Here is a 22,144-nt window from a genome sequence, read left to right as displayed (position 1 = left end):
GTTAAACTCAAATATTTTAAATGGTATCATAATTAATTCCAATGTCCATTTCTCTTTTTCAATCCCGCGAGACGCTGGCTGCCAGCCGCCGATGTCAGCCATGACGTGGCAGCCGGCCAAGGCCCCTGTTTAAATCAGTCTGCTCACTTCCTGGAGTTGTCCTCTGGATGTGCCCGTGGGCAGATGGGGTGAGGAGGCAACAGGGAAGAAGTGTGCAGTAAAGCGTGCAAGTGGGCTTCGGGGCAGGTGTGTGACAAATGACACAGTCAGAAATTGCTCTTGCACACAGCCAGTATTATTCACAGACTACTAATGGTTTGAAAATCCATATACCTGAAATTGCAGCTTTAATCTTTTGCAGGCTCTAAAGTACACCGGGGAACAATGTCTCATGTTTTATTTGCTACCGTTTCAAAAAGTTGCATGAAGCTTCTGTGCTTACGTGACAGTTACCTTTGCAGAATTTTCAATATTGCGTTGAAAAATCAGTATTAACCTGAAATCGGTCAAAGAAAAAAAAGGTTCTGCCAGACAGGATCCAAAATAGAAAGAAGAAAGAGTATTCAAAGACATGACTGCCGCCGTATTGGATGGTGGCACTGCTGTGGTGAGTGACGCTGCCTCATTCATTTGCCACTTGGAGACGTATCAAATATTTCATACTAAAACTGAGATCTCATGGCATTAAAACTGAAAAATTTGTGAAAATCAATTAAAGTTTTTTTTTTGCGCCAAGACACACAGTCAAAGGCACAATTGTACCAACAGAAAAGCGAGAGGATAGAGTTACAACCGCATTGGCAAAAAAAAAAAAAAGAATAGTCTTATGGACATTGCAAGGTTGCAAGTCTTTCTTAGTCACTAGTGCGTTTTTCCCCCCTCCTCCCAAGAGAGCATTATGATAGATCGCGATTTTTCAGGCAGTCACGGAAAACCTAAACCGATCTATAAATCAGCTCGCAAGCAGTGCGGTCAGCTGAGCAAGCAACCGGGCCTGCCAACAAGTCTGAGATGTGACAGCCCCACAGCCACCCGTGTCCGTGTATTTTCACCACATTGCTTTTCTCATTTCCTTGTTTTTTTTTGGGGGTCCCGGCACGTTTAATATAGTGGTTATTATATCAGTGCTGCGATGTTGGTTTACAGATGGCCTTTGTTGATATTTGTCAGCCCGAGGTGCCTCGGTTAGACGGTCTCTCAACATTGCTTTGATAGGCGGACAGCTCCTTGAAATCGGATCCTTATCTTCTGCCTGCGTAGCTGAAAACTAACGTACGGAAGAAGAGTAGACAGGTCATGACCCGCTTTCATGACCCCTGGGTGACTTGAACCAAAATTCTAAACCTAACACAATGTACAGTAGCGCCTCGGGAGAGAGAGAGGGAGAAAAAAAAAAAGTTACCAGTGCATCTTCTTCAGACGGAGTCTCTGAAGTGTGTGATATTTTTAGCAATAATAATCCAGAATAATTTACAAATCATTGCAACGCAGCCTCTGCTCTGACTACAAAACGTGTTTTGAGGCACCTTCTTAGGGGAGAAAAAAAAAAAAAAAACACTCTTTGAACGAACCGTTTTCCGCAGAATTACAGAGGAATGATGTCATCGCCTTTTTTAGCTTTCATCCTCCATTAGATTTACCAGGGGGGAAAAAAATGTTTAAACACTGATTTAACGACTCCCAAATGTTTATCAGTCTCTTCCTTGGCTATGACTAATGATGACCGAGGCAGTGATTGCCTCAGCGGCTCCGGCAAAGATGAACTTTGACCTCCATGAGATCATGGTTGACGCATCAGCTGTTGGAAAGTAGAATTGAATTGCCAAGTACGAGACTGTATTGCGATTGAAAGTTTTCAACTCGGAAAGCAAGGAGTAACCTTTTCAACAAGTCTTGTAATCATCAGTGCTCTATTTATGAATTTTCTAACAACTATCAATTGAATTCCAGTGACATACTGGATCCACTTAACAGAGCAATGAATACCATCATAATTACCTTTTTTTTTTTTTAATTCAGCAAGAAGATCAGATAATGAATGGACGAATTACTCGACCTCACTCTTTTCATTGTATTATGATTCTGTGAACCCGGCACGGCAATAAACCCCGCCTTGCTCAGATGCCACGTGGCCTCGGGCCTCGGTTTTTGCGATGGATCTGTTCGATGTGAGCTGTTAATACAATTCTCTGGCAGGCGACTGCGAAAATGTCCCGGCGGCCTGGAGCAGCACTTTGTGTTCTAAGCCCGGTCCTTGCCGGTCGCTATAAAGAGTAATTCAATTCATTTTCCGCATCGGGCGCCGCGTTTAACAAGTTCATTTTAGCATGTCCGTCAAAATCAATTGGAGGTTGTTTTTTTTTTTATTATTGTGTGAAAACATTGCCTCACTCCAAATGTGGTCTCAGGCGTAGTTTGCCTCCCCCAAAACAATCAGCGCGGGCTAACTTGAGTGCATGATCATTAAATATGCATTTGTCCTTGACTAACAGCGAGACATCCTTCTGTCGCCTGCAGTGACTACAGGTATGACAACGATGAATCGATCCGTGGCTTTTTCTGTTAACTTGCGCAGTGAAGCAAATGCTGAGAACAGATCAGGTGCTCTTGAATGAAATTATCTCATCACTTTGCAACCTTGCAATGTCTTTCAGCTTTCTTATAACATTCTTAGAGAAAAGGGATTCATATTTTTAAGCTTGTGTTCTGACCACACCGCCCAAATTTAACTCGTCCTTGAAATCATTAGGAAAAACATGAATCGTTTAAACAGAGGCAAACGTTTGACAACCAGAGTCGAATTTTTGGGTGGTCCTTGTTATTTCAGTACCATGATGTCAGACAGCATCGCAAAGTCCTATTTGATCCAGTTCCTCTCAACGGCTTAACATTTAGGAGGTATATTTACCTTTGCAAGCGAGGTGAACATGTCCTCGTTAATAACAGCGGACTGTTTTGTCTGTGAGCTGTCGTGCCGGTGTCGCTTGGCCGCCAGTTACTGAGAACAGCCTTTTCACAGAGATTCAACTGTGACATTTCAACAGCACCGACTTCAGAATTGCGGTGAGGGGGTGGCGGGGGGTCGGTGCTTTGTACGTGGTTTGTTTTTTTTTATTCATTTTTCTAGCTTGCGGGAGTAATATTAGCGTAAGCATCTCTTTTTAAACCAAAATATTTTTCAGCCTAGAATAAATAAATAAATAAATAAATAAATAAATTGCACCTTTTCTTTTTCTTTCATCGCGCGCCGCGGACCGGTCCAAAGTAGCCCGCGGACCGGCATCGGGCCGCGGTCCGGTGGTTGAGGATCGTTGAGTTAGATGGAATTCTGTTCGTATGAGATCTCTTATGCAGACATACTGTAATTCAAGCAAAGGGATTGAATTTCACTCGCTGAAGTGTAAGACGTTTTGATGACTAAAGTAATTCCCCATAAGGGGGACAGGTATCAGGAAGGGGACACCGCTGGCAAAAATGGTCTTACTTGCTGTAGTTACTTTTTGCTCAAATGTCATCAGCAATGTCTTTTGGGGAAAAAAATAAATCAATCATTCAACCTTTTGTGTCTTTCACTATGAATGAGCCTGCTGTCAAATAAATTACACCCATGACTCACTGCTGAACTACAAGGATTTTTTTTTTCTCCCTTTCCTGTACACAGCAACATGAAACAGTGTAATTCTGATGAAAGTGTACTCTTATTGGTGACTTACTGAGAGAAAGAGGAGATACTAGAATCTATGAATTTTAAGTCAGTCAAGTCCCATCTGATCTGTGTGTTGCAACCTCAAGGCGCAGCAGGATGTGAGCTTACTGCAGTGGAAGGAGCCGCCTCACAGATTCGTCTTCAACTCATAATTGACTTTTTGGTTTCAGTTGCGCGAAGGCTAGGCTGCAAGTTGCTGGTATGGGATGTTGCATGGATATTGATGCACAAACCTGCAAACTCATATCAGAAAAATAACAATTATGTTTTCAGGGCTTTTCTAAATGCTTCATAGAGCAAAAATGATAAAAAGTGATGATACAAATGTTTTGTGTTTGTTTTGCTACGGGTTCTTGGCTATTCCATGCCATTGAAATCTTATGTATATATCAGTGCTGTCAAGTGATTAATTTTTTTAAACTAATTAATCACAAAAAATTCCATGATTAATCATGAAGAATCACATTTTTCAACTATTATTTATTCAAAGCTTATAACAGATATTTACTTGAATAATATCTTGGAATTAATGCAAAATCACCAAATATGAAGTTTATTTAATTCAAAGACTGTTCTAAAAGCTTTCTTGGATTCTTGAATACGATCGAAATGGAGACATCTTTACAGACATTTATTTGTAAACATTTCTCAAAACTGTCCACAAGCGCCACACTCCAGCAGTGGCCCAGTGGTAACTTGAACACGATGTTTTGTTCTGAAACGTGCTAAAGATGTACAGCTAATATGGCACAATATTTTCAAAGTATGCTAATTATTTTTTAATTAAATCAAACTGAGTTAACTGAGTTAAAATATTTAACTGAGTTATTTTTTTTTGTTGTTTTTAAAAATTAATGCAATTAAATATTTTAACTCAGTTAACTCCGTTTTATTTACTTCAATCATTAATTTGCATATCTGGCAAAGCCAAATTCTGTACCATATTGTCGGTACATTTTCAGCACATCATCTCAGAACAAAACACCCTGCTCAAGTTACCACCAGACCTTGCAAACCAACACTGCTGAGGTGTGGTGCAAAAGTACTGAATGTACTGTATAAATTTGGAGAATTGTTTAGAAGAAAAATTAATGCAAAGATGACTAGAAAGCTATTTGAACAGTCTTTCATTTAAAATACACTTCAAATTTGCTGATTTAAATACATGTGAAAAGCTTCACAAAAAATAGTAGTAGACAATTTTTTGATTAATTGCAATTAATTATGGAATTTTTATGATTAATTAGTAAAAATAAATTAATGGCTTGACAGCATATATATATATATATATATATATATATATATATATATATATATACATATATATATATACATATATATATATATATACATATATATATATATATATATATATATATATATATACATATAAACATATATATGTGTGTGTGTAAATTATTATGTGTGTAACTATTATTTAAAATATTTTCATGCACATCACATCATTGAATGGTGTGGAGCGAGTGGGAAAATGTGATGACCTTCCCACTCACCACATTGCAACCCCATTTTAACACACACGAGCAATTTTAGATACATCTGAAAGCATTCCTTCGCACCACCATTATCCGAATAGCACATAAGGGAAGTTATTTTAGAGGAGTGCATTGTCGACATTTAGATACCGTGAAGAGTTGTTTGAAAAGTCTCTCGGGATATTTGATGTCTTTTGGCGCATTTTCCCCCTTCTCACATTTCAACTATAAGTTCAGTAAATGTTTACATGCTACAGCTGCTCTCCCCCATGAAAGACTCAGGCACCAGCTTGAAAAAGATTGATTTAAAACCTATAGTTCGAAAGGAATGTAAGGTAGCTAAAAAATCTGCTGAGTAGTCCAGCAAAAGAAACAACATGGCTTAGCTGTGAGTTTAGGGGAAAATTCCAACTCATTTTGTAAGTTAACCAAACAGACTAAAACGTGTGCACGATGTGGGAAGGAAAAGAGTTTGTTTTTAGAAATCTCCTATTCACCATTTTATTACATTTTTATTCGACAATTCTGAAAATTCAGCAAGCTCCTTGCTTGCATTAATCTAAGCGGCGCCTCTCGATAGCTAGTTGCAGAAATCCTGCCAGTCCATGTACTGAGATCCCCCTACACCATTTGCTTCCCTCTCTGACCTCAAGTGAGGTCAGAAATTATCATTATTTTTTAAATTCAATTTGATCTCATTCTTTCCAACAAATGCTTACAAGTGAGTCACATTACTTTATGCCTCTCCTGTAAGCCTTTTCTCCCTCTGATACAAAAACAAAACAATTTACGATGTATGAGGCAGCCTCCCTATTCACTCACTCCCGATGCGTGACATCAATAAGATGGCCCGGCCGACAGCACTCAAACACACCTTTCTGTCGCTTCCAATTGCGTTCCTGCTACGGATATATCGCTGGGAAAAAAAAATAGCTGAAGTGCAGAAAGGCTGATTCTTGTACAAAAGAAACCAGGAGATAGTGCGCCTGGTAGGGATCCTCATGCATTCAATTGCAAAGCTTTGTTGTGACGCAGACAATCTACTTCTGGGTTCCAATATACTCCGAAAAAGCAAGCAGAACACAATGAATTCTATCAAGGCCATCAGATCAGAACATCCAGTCTACATGAAAGGAAGAAGAACAGAGAAGAAGAAATACAACAATACTGTTAGCTATCTTGACGGTTGACTCTTGTCCTCTTATTTCATTGAGTGATGTTATTGTTTTATTTAAATGACTTTAGGGATGGGCAGTAAACAGCGAGCTAGTGGTTAGCACGCCAGCCTAGCCTCGTAACTTCGGAGGTTTGTGGTTTCAATCTCAGCGATCCTGTGAGGAATTTGGAAGCTGAAGCTGTGCAACAAGCATGCTAGGTTCACTCCAGATGTGAACGGGAGCGTTCATTGTTGAGTTTCTGTATGTGCCCTGTGACTGGCAGTTCAGGTTCTCCCTCGCATCTCACCCAGAATCAGCTTGGTCACCATCGACCCTAATGAGGTCAAGCGGTATAGAAAATAGAGGGACTATAGGGACACGCTATACAAAACACTCAGCCTTCAAGATATTTCAGAATGGAGTGATGGCCATATTTTCACAAATCTTTTATGGGAATGTGAGAGCGTATGGTTGGTTGTCTACATGTGCCATGCGACTGATTGGAGACCAGTACCAAGTCTAGTCCTAAATCTAAAGCCGGCAGTATTACAAGTCAGTCATTGTGAGGGCTGCAATGCTTCTGAGTAGTGAAACATTTCATCCAAAATATCATTTAAAAAAAAAAAAATCAGTCTACAATCTTTTGGATGCTCCTTCATCACCTCTGAAATCAGTTTAGTGGATCCACCAAAGACACATGGGGAACAGCAAAATAATGCAGCAAACGCGTTTATCCCGATAATTCATCAAATGAATCCCGGCGCAACAGCAGGATGGCAATCTCAGAAATGCTGTCTTGACAGCCCATCAAACCTCAAACCCTGTCTAGAGACAGATTCCTTCAGCTTCATTTTGAATGTCATTCGGATTTGATTTTAATCTGTTATATGAAAGTCCCCAGTGGTGCCTTACCCATGTGAGCCAGCGTCCTCCATTTAAAACAACACACACAAACATTCCGAAGCACACAGCCGCACACTCTTTTGTCTTCCCCTGGAACCATTATCGAAAGGAATATTTCCGACTGCATCCATTTTAATACTATCTCCATGCCATGTAGCAGCATGACGGAGATGCAGTCGTCCACCAAGGTGAAATAATCCCTGAGAGATGTTGTCGCTTTCAGACTGCTGTGAGATGGATGACAGTGTCGAATCCGCGGAGGCTTCATTAACAAACACATTCGTGGAAAATGTAAATGTTTCTACGGGTACTCCAGATTCTGGTCAAAACTCAAAAACATGAAGTGAAGACTCTAATGAGCGGACTAAACTGTCGCACAAACAATTAATGACCTGTTCTCATGGCAAGCAAATCAACTCCTGAAGTTCTAATGTCAGCACTGCCATTTACAAGTGCTCAGATCTGATTTGTTGCATCCACATATCAGCACTCTGTACGGGCCAAGGTATTGTAACGGCATGAGGCATCGGTATGCACGTTGGCGTTGGGGGGGAAAGAAACACAATCTATGAGGAATGTAACCGCACAGTTATCGCCATTATGACTATGTTGTCAAAGTTCAAACGTTCAGGTCCTTAACTACTCTGATGTCCCATTCCGGAAACATCTGAGCTTCTGGATACATGTAAAGAAAATTGAATTACTTTTAAGCAACACATTATGAAACCGCCACTAGAATCCATTTCGACTTCATAAAATCAAGATGCCAAATGCAATTTGTGCCTGTGACCAATCCTTGCATTAAAGATGTGAACTTGAGGTTCTTTAGAGACACTGAGCAACTCAGCTAGAAGCAACTCAAGTGGACCGTCACGTCGAAATATGAGATGTGTTACTTATTTGCACTTATATTTTAAAAGTAATGCATGATAATGTTTTTAATGCAGTTTATATAGATGGCTATCATATACTTGGGATATGAAAGTTAAACTCGAGGAATTTTTTTTTGTTATCTAAGACGACCCATAGCCTCTTCTTCGGTTGGTTGTAATTACATTTTGAAGCAGTTAAGAATTAAAAAACCTTTATATGGAAATCAAGATATTTTTTTTTTCTTTTTACTTCCGTCAACGTCATTCAGTCTCCCTCCCACCTACTCCCAACCTGCTCTCATTTTAGCCTAGTTTGTGTGTGGCCCTAAATAGCTTTCTTTTCATTGCTCCATCACTTCAAGATAAAATGTGCACAAGGTCCAGCGCACACATTGAATGATGGCACATTTGCCCGTGTTTCTCTTCTCTCCGCCAGAGTTTGAAGTGGCTCTCCTCTTAGGCCATGCTTACATCTTCTCTGTGGTGACCGATGGAAATGAATCATTTATCAGTCCTCCGTCTGTCCCGGCCCATCTGTGTGGGCTCATCGGCAACTTAAAGAAGTTATTACAATTATTTTGTGAGGGTGGTTTTAGTTCATGATGTAACATGGTTTGAATGCTAATGATTGTTGGAATGAGCAGTAAACAACTATTTGCTTTGCATTGTTCAACTAATAGGTTTTCTTCAGTTTTCTTACAATTCCACGCCCCCTCGCCCCGTCAAAAAAATACAAATAAAATCGCCATTCAGTTCCAATGGGAAATTCAGCAATTCGTTCCGACTCATAACTGTAAATGTTTAGCTCATTCAAATTCACCTTGGGATGAAATTTCAACTTTCCCACGTAGCAAAAATTCCACTTTTGGCGCAAGCATATTGCACATTTTTCGCAAATTAAATTCCCCAATCTTCTGTGGGTTAGGAGTTTTTGTTCCACTGTTCATTATTCAACTACTTCTTCATTTCTTGACCAATTCAAGCCATTCCAACGTCAACATATTCTAAAGATGCACGCCTTCGGGGATATTACTTTGCTCATTCCTAGCATTCACAGCTTTCCAACAATTCGACGTTCTTCAGAACAAAAATCATCATTCATTCCCAATGGGAAATTCAACAATTTGTTGCCGAAACACAAAATCCACATTCATTCCAATGAGACATTAAACATTCACGACCTAATATCCATATTTTCTGACTAATTCAAACCATTCCAACTTGGAATTCTTCAGTTAATCCCCTTATTTTTCCACTCTTGTTGACCAATTCAAACAATTACAATTTTAAAGTATTCTGTCATAGTAACCACCATTAAGAAGCAGCTCCATCCGAAGTCCAGCAATTGACCCTTTGATTGAAATATGAACTGCCTTCAGCTGAGTTAACAGGAGCCCACTGACGAACTATATCAAATCCAAGAAGTTACTCGATTACCCAAACTTTAACTCGCTGATTACAAGGACACTGAAAGTGCCACCACAAAGTGACAGACATATTAAACTTCTGACCTCACTGAGGTGCATGCAAGTACATGTCTTAGTGTGTGTGTGCGCGAGGGCACCTTAAGCCATGTAAATGACTTTTTTTAAGTGAGTGGTTCATCACGAGGTCAATACTAAAAAGACGCAAGGTGATTTATGGTTTCTGCAGGAGGGAAGGAGAAGCGAGCAGTGAGGGTGGGAAGAAGTGGGGGTGAGAGTTAACACCCCATTGAAAATGTTGAATGTTTTGGCAGCCTGCATGTTGGTGCCCTTGCCATGGCAAGCTGTCTTGGTGCAGTGGAAAATTGGCCAAGGTACTCTCTGGAATCGTCAAAAAACATGAAAATGCTCATTTTTACATTCTCACTTGTACCATTTGTTTTGCATAAAATATAGTGTATAACATTTACGTCGGAACTAAAAGCAAAAGCCGCATTCAAATATGAAATGAAAGGCTAAATTGAACACAGAAAGCTTGCAAAAACGATAATTGTCAGTCAACAAAGGATTATTAGACTAACGCCCTCACGCCTTTTCAATTATAATGGGCTCATATTCACCGAAACTATTTATTAGAATTATCCAAATGGGGATACGGCAATCTAAATATTAGTAATCAGAGCGGTGCTTGTTTGGTGCACTGCACCAAATTAACAGAGACCCCTTCAAGAGGTAATTTCCATCTGCTTGCAAGTCAACTCTGGTGCTGTTTGGTTCACAATATGGCTCAAGTCCAGGAATAACAGCAGCCACAGCTTCAGTATTTGTTGGAGTGTGGATTGCTGCATTGTCTTCTTATTTTAGGCACCGTCCTTTTGATACCAAGGCACAAAAACGTGGATGAGAAACCGGACACATTTTATAAGTTGACACCTTCAGATAGACCAGAAAGATACACCATCTCACTCCACATCCCAAAATATCACTCCATCACCTCCTTGCTGAAGCTCAGGATGATTGAGGCATGATGGCCAACTATTCCAACTCCATTCGTGCAAAGCAGTTCTAGACCAGTTTTACTGCGGGGGCCTGGCCAGTGAGGTTTTGTCTGATGGGCACATTCAACTCGCATCCAGATCATTTATCGCAATAAAACCAAGAAAGCAACATTAGCTTCAAATAAATGGTATGTACTTGACGTTGGTCTTGAGCGAGATGAAGTGATGCAAGTTGGGATTGCCATAGAGAGAGACAGAATATGTGTGAGACACTGATTCCAGAGAGAATACACAAGAAAGAGACGGATGAAAAAATTACGATAGTCGAGAGTAGTCTAATAGTGAGAAACAAGCAGAATATGAGACAGAAAGAGAATATATAGGTATGCACTGTGCACTCTCAAGTACCGGACCATCAGGCTTGTGCGGTTGAAAATAATTTGCCCAACTAATGTGTGTTTGTGTTCCATTTTTATTCCAATGATATTCAAATTAACATTCAATTCAGTTTATTTAATGATACACATAACTTGCTTCTTAAAAATATGAAAATGTGACCCATATAAGACAATGTAAGAATTCTACAATATGCTTAAGAGTATCAACGTACCTTCAAAGAAGGCAAGTCCGCGTAAAAAAAAAAAAAAAAATGACTTAAGCACGGACGGAAGTATGGCCCGTAATGAGTAGCATAAATAAATAAATACGGTGCTTGATTTTAACCAAAAGCAATGACAGGATCCACAACATTTTGTCAAGCATGTATATAAAGTATTTATTTTTTATAGAAGGCTCTTGTGGGCTTGTTTGGTTTTATGTTGCGTAAAGGTTAACTAATGTTAGGGAGAGGTGTGCAATCTGCAAGCCTGGTCTGGCAAACGGCAAATATAATTTATAAAGTTAGCCAGGTGGATGCTGGTAGCTTGTGGGGTAAAAAAAAAAGAAAAAAAAAAACTTGGGTTTGACTGCCATTTTCGGTGGCGCAACATATTAAACGCAGGAGTGCAAAGCTATTTCTGCTCGCGGACCACGTCGTAGTTTCCCTCAGAGGGCTGTTACGACTGAAAGTCAATAAATATCCAGTAATTAAAGTCAGTAATAAAATCCCAGGTTTTCATGTGAAAAAAAAAAAATAATAAGCGTTAGATAAGCCATTTAAAAAAATTTACCCATCATTAATGTGACATAACTTGTGACTCAAGTGACAAAAACATCTTTTAACGAGAGTAAGTAAAATTAACAGCTGAGAAGATTGTTGATGAAGTGTGCACAGCCTCATAAATTGGATGTGACGGAGTTTAGAATCAACCAGTCCCCATGCCAGCACACTCGGGATGAATTTGTACGTCTGGAGTCATACTCGAAAAACGATCTGATCCTTTGATACAACTTTACCAGACTGGTGAATTTGAACATTTATTTTCTTGAAATGTCCTTGTTTTCATTTCTTCTGCAAAGCATTACATTCACCAGAACAAGTTCTGAAAACAGATCCGTAAACCAAATAGAAACTTTGGGTTGAGACAAAACGGTGGAACCTCAAGGTTAAGTGAAACCAAGACAACCTCCTCAAACTCTAAAACTCAAACAACAGACGCACACACACATTCCAGAGTCATCTGACGGTGTTGAATCCCTGAAGAAATACATCGAACTTGAGAAGGAAACGCCTGCCCTAAGTAAGACCTGTCTGATTGTCACCAGGTGAGGGAGAACTCAGCAGCACTCGATCAAATGTGGTAAAAGCCAAGTAGGCAAAGGATTTCAATTTGACCATACAATACCAAATGCTTTGAAATATTTCAAACGTTTCATGAGCAGAAAGATTTGTTGCCCAAATTATTAAAATTATTTTCAAACCAGTCGAAGATTGGTGTTGATGAGCTAACAGACAGGAGAAGCAATATGCAAAAACATGCTTAATTTAATGATTTGGAACACAATGCGGATATAAGGTGTTTTCGTCGTACGATGTATCTGTTCTCGCAAGAAAAAATAAATAAAAAAATTACACACTGATGCACTTGGGTCCATTATAGCACCTAAAGGGAGAGAAAAATAGGTTGATATAGATGCTCATGCCTTTCTAGTATCATTCAATCATCCCATAACTTCAATTAGCTCTGGCATTCCACCTGGCTCTATCTGGGGCCCCAACAGTTTTTCAATTTGAAAAAACGAAATGAAATATTTCCAATGTACCTGGTTTGTGTGTTTCTAATTGATATTAACACGCTTAATTGCTTTTTCTTTGTCCGTGGTTCGATATATTTGCAATGACAAATTCAAACCAATTCCAGCCCCAGATTATCACAAATCATCCACCAAATTTCACTGTTCTTGAGAGACACTGTGGGCTGTGGAATGGAATTAAAAGGACGATGAGTTGAAATGGCTGCCTTACATGTAGATATTCTATTTTTTTTCATCTTGGAGTGGACTCTTAACTCGTTTATTCCCAGATGTTTTTACGAGAGGAAACACCTCAATCACAGCGGGGGTTTTTTCAGTTTTTTGACTGATTTTGTAAGGCCTGCAGAATATTGTGATCTAACGATAAAAACATGGAGCTATGATGCAAAAAGAAAAAAGAAGAAAAGAAAAAGGCTACGACGTATAAATACGTCTTTGGGAGGCAGGGACTACAATTTTAAAAATGTAAATATACGTCTAATGGATTGAATGAGTTAATTATGAATGGTTGGTAAATGTAAATTCAACAAGAATTTATTTTCATGAAACACGAATGCTGGATTTGCTTTACTTTCAACTACATCCACCCATCCATTTTTTAGAACGCTTTATCCCATTCTTTTCTTGTCAACAACATAATAATAAGGCTTTTAAAGATCCAGACAAACATACAGTCAAATTTGCAGCCACTCACTGAGTAGTAACTGACCCCACACTGCCTGCATAAAAGTGAGGCAAACGAACCGCTACAAAATCAGTCAACTCCCTAAAAACACAATGGCTCTGTATTTTTAGCAGCAAATATTTAGATTCTTTTAGCTTTAGACCACAGGCCACGTTGACTGCTGTCCTGTATTTTTGTTTGTCGAATCAGTTCTGAGCTTCCTCTGTGAGTGTCATGTTTGATGTGGAGGAAAAGGCTCCAGCAGGTTGCTGAATGAATATTTAAAAGGGACTCAAGGAACTGGTGGGCCACAGAATGGTTTGCTTGTCTGCTGTGCAAGTCGGCCAGTCATTTAGCCACAGGTATGTCATAAAAACTAAAGCGACGTCACTCATGCTCGGAAGGAAAGTGGAGTACAGGAAAAGGCCTGTGCTGTGTCGAGAGAGCGATTCAAAGAGTTGGGAACAAAAAATAATTGGTGCAGGGTGGAATAAGGGGCATGTGAACGTACGGGGGGATAAGAGTTTATAGCATGAACTAATGTGTTGATGTGGGCCATGATTTGATTACTGCTGCAGATGTTGCCAGAAAAGGGTTTTTAACCCTTACTGAAAATAGCTTAAAAAATAAGTTAAGTGGTGGTATAGTTTCAATTTTCAAAAAGATTACAATTTTGGCAACATTCGCAGCAGTAATCGACGAATAATGAATCACATTAAAAACATCGTTAAACATGTTTACTGTACCAGAAAACTCCCAAGGTCAAAGAAAAGGCAAACGAAACAATGTTGCCAAGAAGAAAATAGCACAAATAGAAATGATCCACCCCAAGGTCAACCAAAGTAATGCAATTGCGGAAGCAGCCCACCATCCCTTTTTTTTTTTTAGGGTCCATAATTCTAATGCAAGTGTAAAAAGAAGTTTATTAGATTAAATATAAAAACAATAAAATACTACCTTAACTTTGTTAAAAAAAATAAACATGTGCTTTGAATGTACGTCTACTCACAAATGAACTTTAGAAGAATCGTTACTTTGGAGAGGACTTGGGCCTGGACTGCTATTATTACAGACCATTAAAACCAGTAAATCCTTGGTTGACAAAAACTATATACTGTATCCTGTCCAACACGACACAAAAAAAAGAGCACCGACGTGATTAGTGGTTGCTGAGGTTTGTGCGTATTTTTTTTTTTTCCCGTCAGCTAAATTCAACAGCATTGCTAAAAACTTTCTTTGCCTTCATTGGGAAACTCCTGCTCAAAGTCTGCTTTGTACTCCGTGTTGCATAAGTACATGTTTGCCAATTCTGCAGTCAGAGAGGGACTGTTGTTGGTCTAAGCTCCGAAAACTGCATCCGCATGCAATGTGAACTGTGCTCCACTTTTTTTTTTGCCCGCGAGCTTGAAATGTATCTTTGTGTGATTATAACATGCTATTCTGTGGTATTGGGGTGAAAAAAAAAAAAGAAAATTGTTCCTCTAAACAATGACAACGAAACTTCAAAGGGCTTGCTATGAAATATTACAATAAATTAAATGTATACAATCATGTTATTATGGCGCCCGGATTTGAATCAAGTCCATGTGTCAGAGATTGTCTTTTGGAAATCTCATCCCTGAGGTCATTTTTTTGATAAATGTTCTGAAGGCGCTGAAATACCCGCGCTCTTCAGTCATCTGGAAAGGAAGCCGAGCAGACAGGTGCGATAAACTCCAAATGTATGATCCATGGACACCAATTTGTTTGGTTTATCTACTAACTGACAGTCTAGAAGTCGTAGTACAGCATGAATTTTTCTGGATTTATTGTTGGTGTTGAAGAAAACATCAAGGGACTGTATTGTTGTCTTCCAGAGTACGCAGATATCAAATATCACTACAATCAATTATCAATAGCGTCCGACATCAAAGTATGCGGAGTTATTGGTATGATGACGTTTTTTCATGTCATAAAGATCCCTCTGTACTCACCTCCATGCTCAATCGAGACTCATTTACTGCCATTGACGGCTAAAGACGTCAAAGATGCATTTTTATTTACTCGGCTGGTAGTGAATGAGTTCAGTGTTGACAATCTTGGATCCCGATCGGAATGTTACGAGCAAATGATAGACGATAACGGACTCATTTTGCTGACACATTTTAGTTGAAGGGACCCGACTTTGTCGATATGACCAATTTAAATAATTTCTCCAAAACACGTCCGCTTTAAAACGTGCAACATAGCGAAGTACAAAGTAATAAAGCGACAGTTGGTTGTGGGTTTATAAAGCGAAGTAAAACAAAAAAATCTCACATAAAGAACGTGATGTAACATCATCATTGGGTCAGATGATAACAAATGGAAATGAGAAACATATGTTGTCATATTAAATCGTTAGAAGAATTAATTGATTTTCTATGCTTGGAATGCATGGAAATCTCTTCTTCACTTAAATTATTATCGTTGACCAAAATTTAATTATCATGTCACCATTATGTTGTGTCATTATTGATGGCACACATTGAAACTGTTAAATATAAAATCAATGTTTTTTACGGTGACCTTCTGATGAAGTGGTTACCTACTTTGTTTCACTGCCACCAAAAAGTCGAACGCAATGACTGAGTGCCACATTGAAATGAGCAGGCTATGAAATATCTTTATCTTAATTATCGTCCAATACCCCGTGGCAGAATTTTGAAGCCAAATCAATAGACAGCATTGACCTTCAGCACGGACAGTACTTGGCAAAAGGACAGAAATCAATAAAATTGCTCCAGCAAACAAACACACGTGGCGCTGGTAAGCTAAACCCGCAGTTGTGTTTCCCCCAAAACAGCTTAGCATTTTGATTCATTTATATTCCGTCTATAAGATTGAGAAGTTTTCGTATTGTAATTCATCAAAACTTGCGTCATTCAATATCTTTCATTGCGTGCAAAACGACATTTGAGTTGTCATTATATTTACTGCTCGTTTGTTTGGCACGCCCACTCCAGCAGCCACTTTCAAACCCATCATCTCCTATTTGAGGCATTTTATGAGGGTGTGTTTATTGTTGGTTTTGATTTTCTGAGGCCCCACTGATTTCCCTGAAATGTTTGTTTACTCGGAAAACACGTGGACGGGTCATTAGTCACCAGATAAACAAGGCCACAGGTACGCGCCGTTCCCGCAGGTTACTTTCAATTAAATATACACAACAGTGTACTGAAAACAAGTTTGCCAATACTGTGAAGAACACGCATAAACCTTGAACAAATTCACACGCTTTGGAGTCGTGCATGGAGAAGTCTTCCCAAACACACAGGCTTGCCCACAGAGGTGTGATCTGCCCGGCAAGGCTGCAAAAACACCCCAGAAAGCAAACACAGCCTCACAAGGAGATCGCTTGTTCCGAGGCCAGAAGTTTGGCCGCCTATCCTTACATCTCTGTGAGAGGTGAAAAAGGCTATGGTTGAGGGATGAAAGCGGGAGATCCGCTGACAGCGGAAAAAACAAGTTATCACGACCAATAAAAGAGAGCGGGCCCCCACGATGCTAAGGTATCCTGAAAATGTCCATCTGACTCGTGATTTGAAAATCAGGATGTCCAGGGAGACTCAGTTCCAGTACGGTTAGGAGGCCTTAGAACAAATATGCCAACTGTCACACACACACAGTTTAGAGCAACAAAGACCCATATGGCCCTAATGCAAGCGGACTGTGACAGGCACCTTATTGCATTATAAAAACAGATATAAATATTACATATAACATGTGAAGGAAACGTGCAGATAACAACTGCACTTACTCCACATAGATGAATCTTTTATCATCAGTGTCGATTTTATTTGGATTGTGCATTTCATATGGCAAGCATAAACCCAATTTGCTTCACATTTAAGATGCATATAATATTCAAACAATACAATAAGCAAACAAACAGGCTACAAAAATAATTGAAAATTTTAAATATTAGGTAAATGTAATTTGCCCCAAAAAAAGATAAATAAATAAAAATTAAAACATATATATATATATATATATATATATATATATATATATATATATATATATATTAGTGCTGTCAAGCGATTACATTCTTTTAAACAATTAATCGCAAAAAAATTCCGTAACTAATTACGATTAATTGCATTTTTTCTACTACTATTTTTCGTGAAGCTTTTAACAGGGAATTACTTGAATAATATCTTGTAATTCATGTAAAATCTCCAAATATGAATAGTATTTTGAATCAAAGACTGTTCTAATTGCTTTATTTGATCCTTGAATATGATCTATATGGCGTCATCTTTAGAGCAAAAAAACAATTGTCACATTTAATTTTTTTCTCCAGAATCATTTTTAGTCCTTTTGAAATGTGTTCTCTACTTCCTGAATATTTTGTGTTTCATTTAATCATCAGAATTGAAAGACACATGAAACAATGCCTGTCAGAAACGGTTGAGAGAAATAAACTTGAACAAAAAAACAGTATTATGAAAGTAAAACCGCACACACGGGACAAACATTGACACTGTAAAATAGCACCGTGTACTTTCCCCCTCAAAAAAGTTAAATATTTTACTTGGTTTAGTTCTGGCATTTGCTTCTGGTATGTGGCATTTGTTTTTGTAGGTGACGCAAGAGAACCTCCAATTTTTGCCTCACATTCTGTCGAGGCGACAACAAGCGCCCGAGTCTGGGATCCGCCGTATTATTTTTTTCTTCCCCTCACTTCTCTGTTGAAACAGTGGCAGTCTGTTTTCAGAAATGTGAGCTTGTTATGCTTTATGATCTGCAATCTGCCTTCTTTTTGATACGTTGCCTCACTGACCACGAGAGAATCCCTTCAATAACAGAGCGCGGAGTCCGGCGAGGCCTCCCATTTTAAATACAGAACAGTTTTCAGGCTTCACAAGCCTTTTCAAGAACTACAAAAGACTTTTGTCTGAAACATTTCCACGTACAGTAATGAGAGTGTTCAAGAGACATAGTCTGGTTATTTTTTAACAATATATCTTTTTCCAAAATGGGAAACTTGACTCTGATTGGATGCTGCTTTTTTTTTTTTTTTTTTTGTTCTTTAAATTGCTGCACTGCAAATATTCTAGCCTACCAGCTAGCTACTAGCCCACCTATCAAAGAAAAACTACATCTAATTATTGTTTATGTTGACTTACCCCGAGATCCTTCCTTCCTGTTTGTCAGAGCTGGAATCTGCGGGTGTGATTCTTAGCGATAAGTGCGTCGTGTGTGCTGACAGTGCACTGATTGCTCATTTGGATGGGTTTCCTGTGTTCCTTTTCACTCTGCAAGCATCTGTTCTCCATCACTAGTTGATCAGACACTCACTGCAATGAAGAACGTGTAGATACTGTAAACAGAATAGATGACTTGTTGTAAATAATAAGGATAAACAAAAGGAAGGAATTTGTCTTGTTTGAGTGTTTCATGGAATTCTTACAACAAATTTTGTGTCAAATACAACCATACTTCTTAAATTGTCCTTCTTGACTTTACTGAAAGGCATGAACGCGAAGGTCATGTGACCCGCGAGTCCACGCCAATTTTAATAAGCATTTCTGTTTCTTATAACTTGCACGTGCGGGATGTCTAAAAACCCGGGGCTGAACGCCTGAACCCTTAAGCTTCTGCAAGGAACCCCTTTCTCACCGAGATCCACAAAGACAGATTATCTCCGGCATTCCACATCTGGAAGCAATTGAAAGCAGAGTTGCTGTTTTTTTTTTCTCCGAAATACACAAATATGTAGGACAAAGTGCACATGAAAGGAAGAAAATGGAATCTTACTGTATACTATCATGGACAGTAAATGTATCGAATATGTTTTAGTTTTATTCTATTTTCTTAGAACAGGTCTATTTCATATTCTTTCATATTTCTACTAAAAACGAAACCACAGAAACTCCTCCAAATCAACAAGATACCGTGGGTTAATTTTAAGTTATTTTTATGCACTTTTTTTTCATCAAAAATGCCTCTTTTTACTTTCTTTTTTATTAGTTTTAGTTTTTTAGTTTTGCAAGATAGTAAAGTAAGTAAAGTAAACTCGAGCGTCCTTTTTCTGGACGGCCGTAGGAAATAATTCCATTTTATATGGACCCCAAAAGCTCAAAATGAAGGACATTTTCGCTATAATTTATATTCATTAGTTTGATAAATCTAACATGTACTTTCCCTTAGTTTTCTTTTTTTTTTAAACCATTTGAATTTTTATTTCCTCAAAAATATTTATTCAATATTTTCAATATAGTTTTAGTGAGGTGAGTCTGACGGAGGAAGTGCCGTGCAAGCCATTGAGAATCGGTGAAACCAATTACAGAACGAACAGACACGCAAGCCAGCAGAACGTGATTAAACAAGAGGGCATGACTGACGAGACTAAGGGAACGTTTACGCAGACATTTCATGCAGAGTTGCGAACGAGCCTCAAGACACTATTTTGCATATCATGCCAGTTACACTCCCACTATTATCTAGAGGCATGCTTCTGACACTGACAGTACCTATATTTGGTTTGAATGGATGCTCATTATCTTGAGTGGCATGAACATGCCCAATGCTCTCTAATTCATTAATAAATATGATGTACTGAAAAAAAAATAATAAAAAAATGGATAAATTCCCACAGCAAATGTGATGATCTCTCACTGCTTTGTGGAATGAAGAAAAACTGGCAAAACTAATTGAAAAATCCACAAATAAGATTAACCGACAACTACTTTAATAAGCGAGTGATTCAGCAACTATTTTCAATAATTGAGTAATCATCTAGAGACATGGTTTCATGATACAATTTAAAGCTAAATAAAATGTTGATGATTCAATGATTAATCGATGCAATAATGAATTCAACTTGGTGGAAAGATTTTCTCTATTCCTGTTCTAAAATCGGTAAAATATCTCCTCATCATCCCATATACAATTTGAACTTTTTTTTTTTTTTGCATGTGAAATGATGCATGTGAGCACATACATTGGATGGTAATTACAGCCAGGTTATGCTTGAGCATTAATCAGTTATAAAACACCTCCAATACCCCAAAATGGTCCTAATGTTCTCGTGGTCCACTGGAAATATTGGGTAATGCAGCCTTCATTATATCATCAGTAGAGGAATACACCTGGAATTAAGATGTTCCTTATTATTAGCTGTGGAATTTGGGTTTGTTTAAAAGCAGCAGGATTTGTATCAGGCACATATGATTTGACGGAATGCGTTACACTGTAAAGATGCGCTTTTGCAGTCAAGCTTTACTTCTTGATTTTTTTTAATTGTTGGCAGAACTTTTGTATCGTTTTCCTGTTCTGTGCTGATCCAAAAAGTTATCGATGGGTCATCATTGCCTTATGCCGGCTGAATTCTTGAATTTTGTTCGCCATCACGAACTCAGATTTTAATTATGGCAATAAATCAGATTTAGGCTGTCATAATTAAAATTCGCTTGCACAGCTTTTGTTATCTAATTAGATGAGCTCTACATAGAACAATATAGTGACATTCAATAGATCTTACTTACATTTAAATTAGTGCTTTTCTTTCACCTTCGTTCAATTTGTTGGGCATTGCGAAATAATACCGTGATGCCGACGCTTTTATTATATTCGTTGCATTCAGTCTCACACTGCCCCTGTTGGTTTGACTAATTAAGAGTGTTTGTGCGGAGAATGATACATCCAGTCCCCCTTTAGTCTCCAAGGTAATTAAAGTCATTCTTCAGTAATATTCCTAAATAAACGGTTTCCTCTAGCCTATTCCAGACCTAATTGGAAGCATGTGCACACCAATCTGAGAGCTCTTTTTAAACCCATAACATTTCAAGAATGAGTTGAACACACCCGATTTCTTTTGTTTTTCTCTACGCAAGCTGGCAAATGTATTGTCCGAAATATTCAGCCAATGGTTAATGGCTTTGAGAGAGGCCATAAAAACGTTGCATTGGTTACATGTAATAATATTCCATACATGTTTGGCCGCCAAAGCTGTCTGTGCCTGACAAAAGCTAGAATTAAACTTGTGGTCTACACATGGGCAGACATACATAGAGAGCTTTTGTGAGACATTTGTGCGGTTTCTTCTTTTACTGCAGCGGCAATCTGGCTTGGAAAGCACATTTTGAAATTCAAGAACGGGTGCACAATGGGTCCTCTGATCACTAACGGAATGCGGTTTCCTCAAATCCCAAAGACGGGCGTGATTCCAGCATAACAGGGTGATCTTAGGTCATGGCATTTGGCTGGAATCATATCTCACCAGAGGCGACAGAATGATTATGGCATTTACTATGCCGAATGATTCCCTATGTACATTCACTTGACCGAAGGATGTCTAGGCGGTTCGCAGAGGATTTGCCGAATGACTGTAAATCATTTCTGCTGATTTCACGCCGGTTACATCACGATAAGGCATTGTACTGAAACACAGCGATTTAATGCTTTGTTTATAACTTTGTCCTCCATGTTGCCGTCTGTGTGCTCACAACAAACTATGAGCTCACAACAAAACATTACCTCACACACGAACAAACGGACTATAAACACTCGCACTAAGTCAAATAAAAATTTATAACTGTTCAAATGCTTTGTTATTGAATTACAATCATAAGAAATCAATTACGTGAGTGTCTAAAGGATCAACGTGACATGTGTTTTGCTTTTTCTTGAAATTGTGTTCATGCTACATCCCCAAATGCCCCACAAGAAGGGGAGGAAAAATTATGACTATTGACTCTACATGACA

This window comes from Idiotropiscis lumnitzeri, chromosome 16, assembly GCF_059441095.1.
Source record: "Idiotropiscis lumnitzeri isolate Australia: NSW breed Sydney's pygmy pipehorse chromosome 16, RoL_Ilum_1.0, whole genome shotgun sequence".
NCBI lineage: Eukaryota > Metazoa > Chordata > Actinopteri > Syngnathiformes > Syngnathidae > Idiotropiscis > Idiotropiscis lumnitzeri.
The sequence above is the reverse complement of the archived record's forward strand: the minus strand, read 5'-3'. Positions refer to the sequence as shown.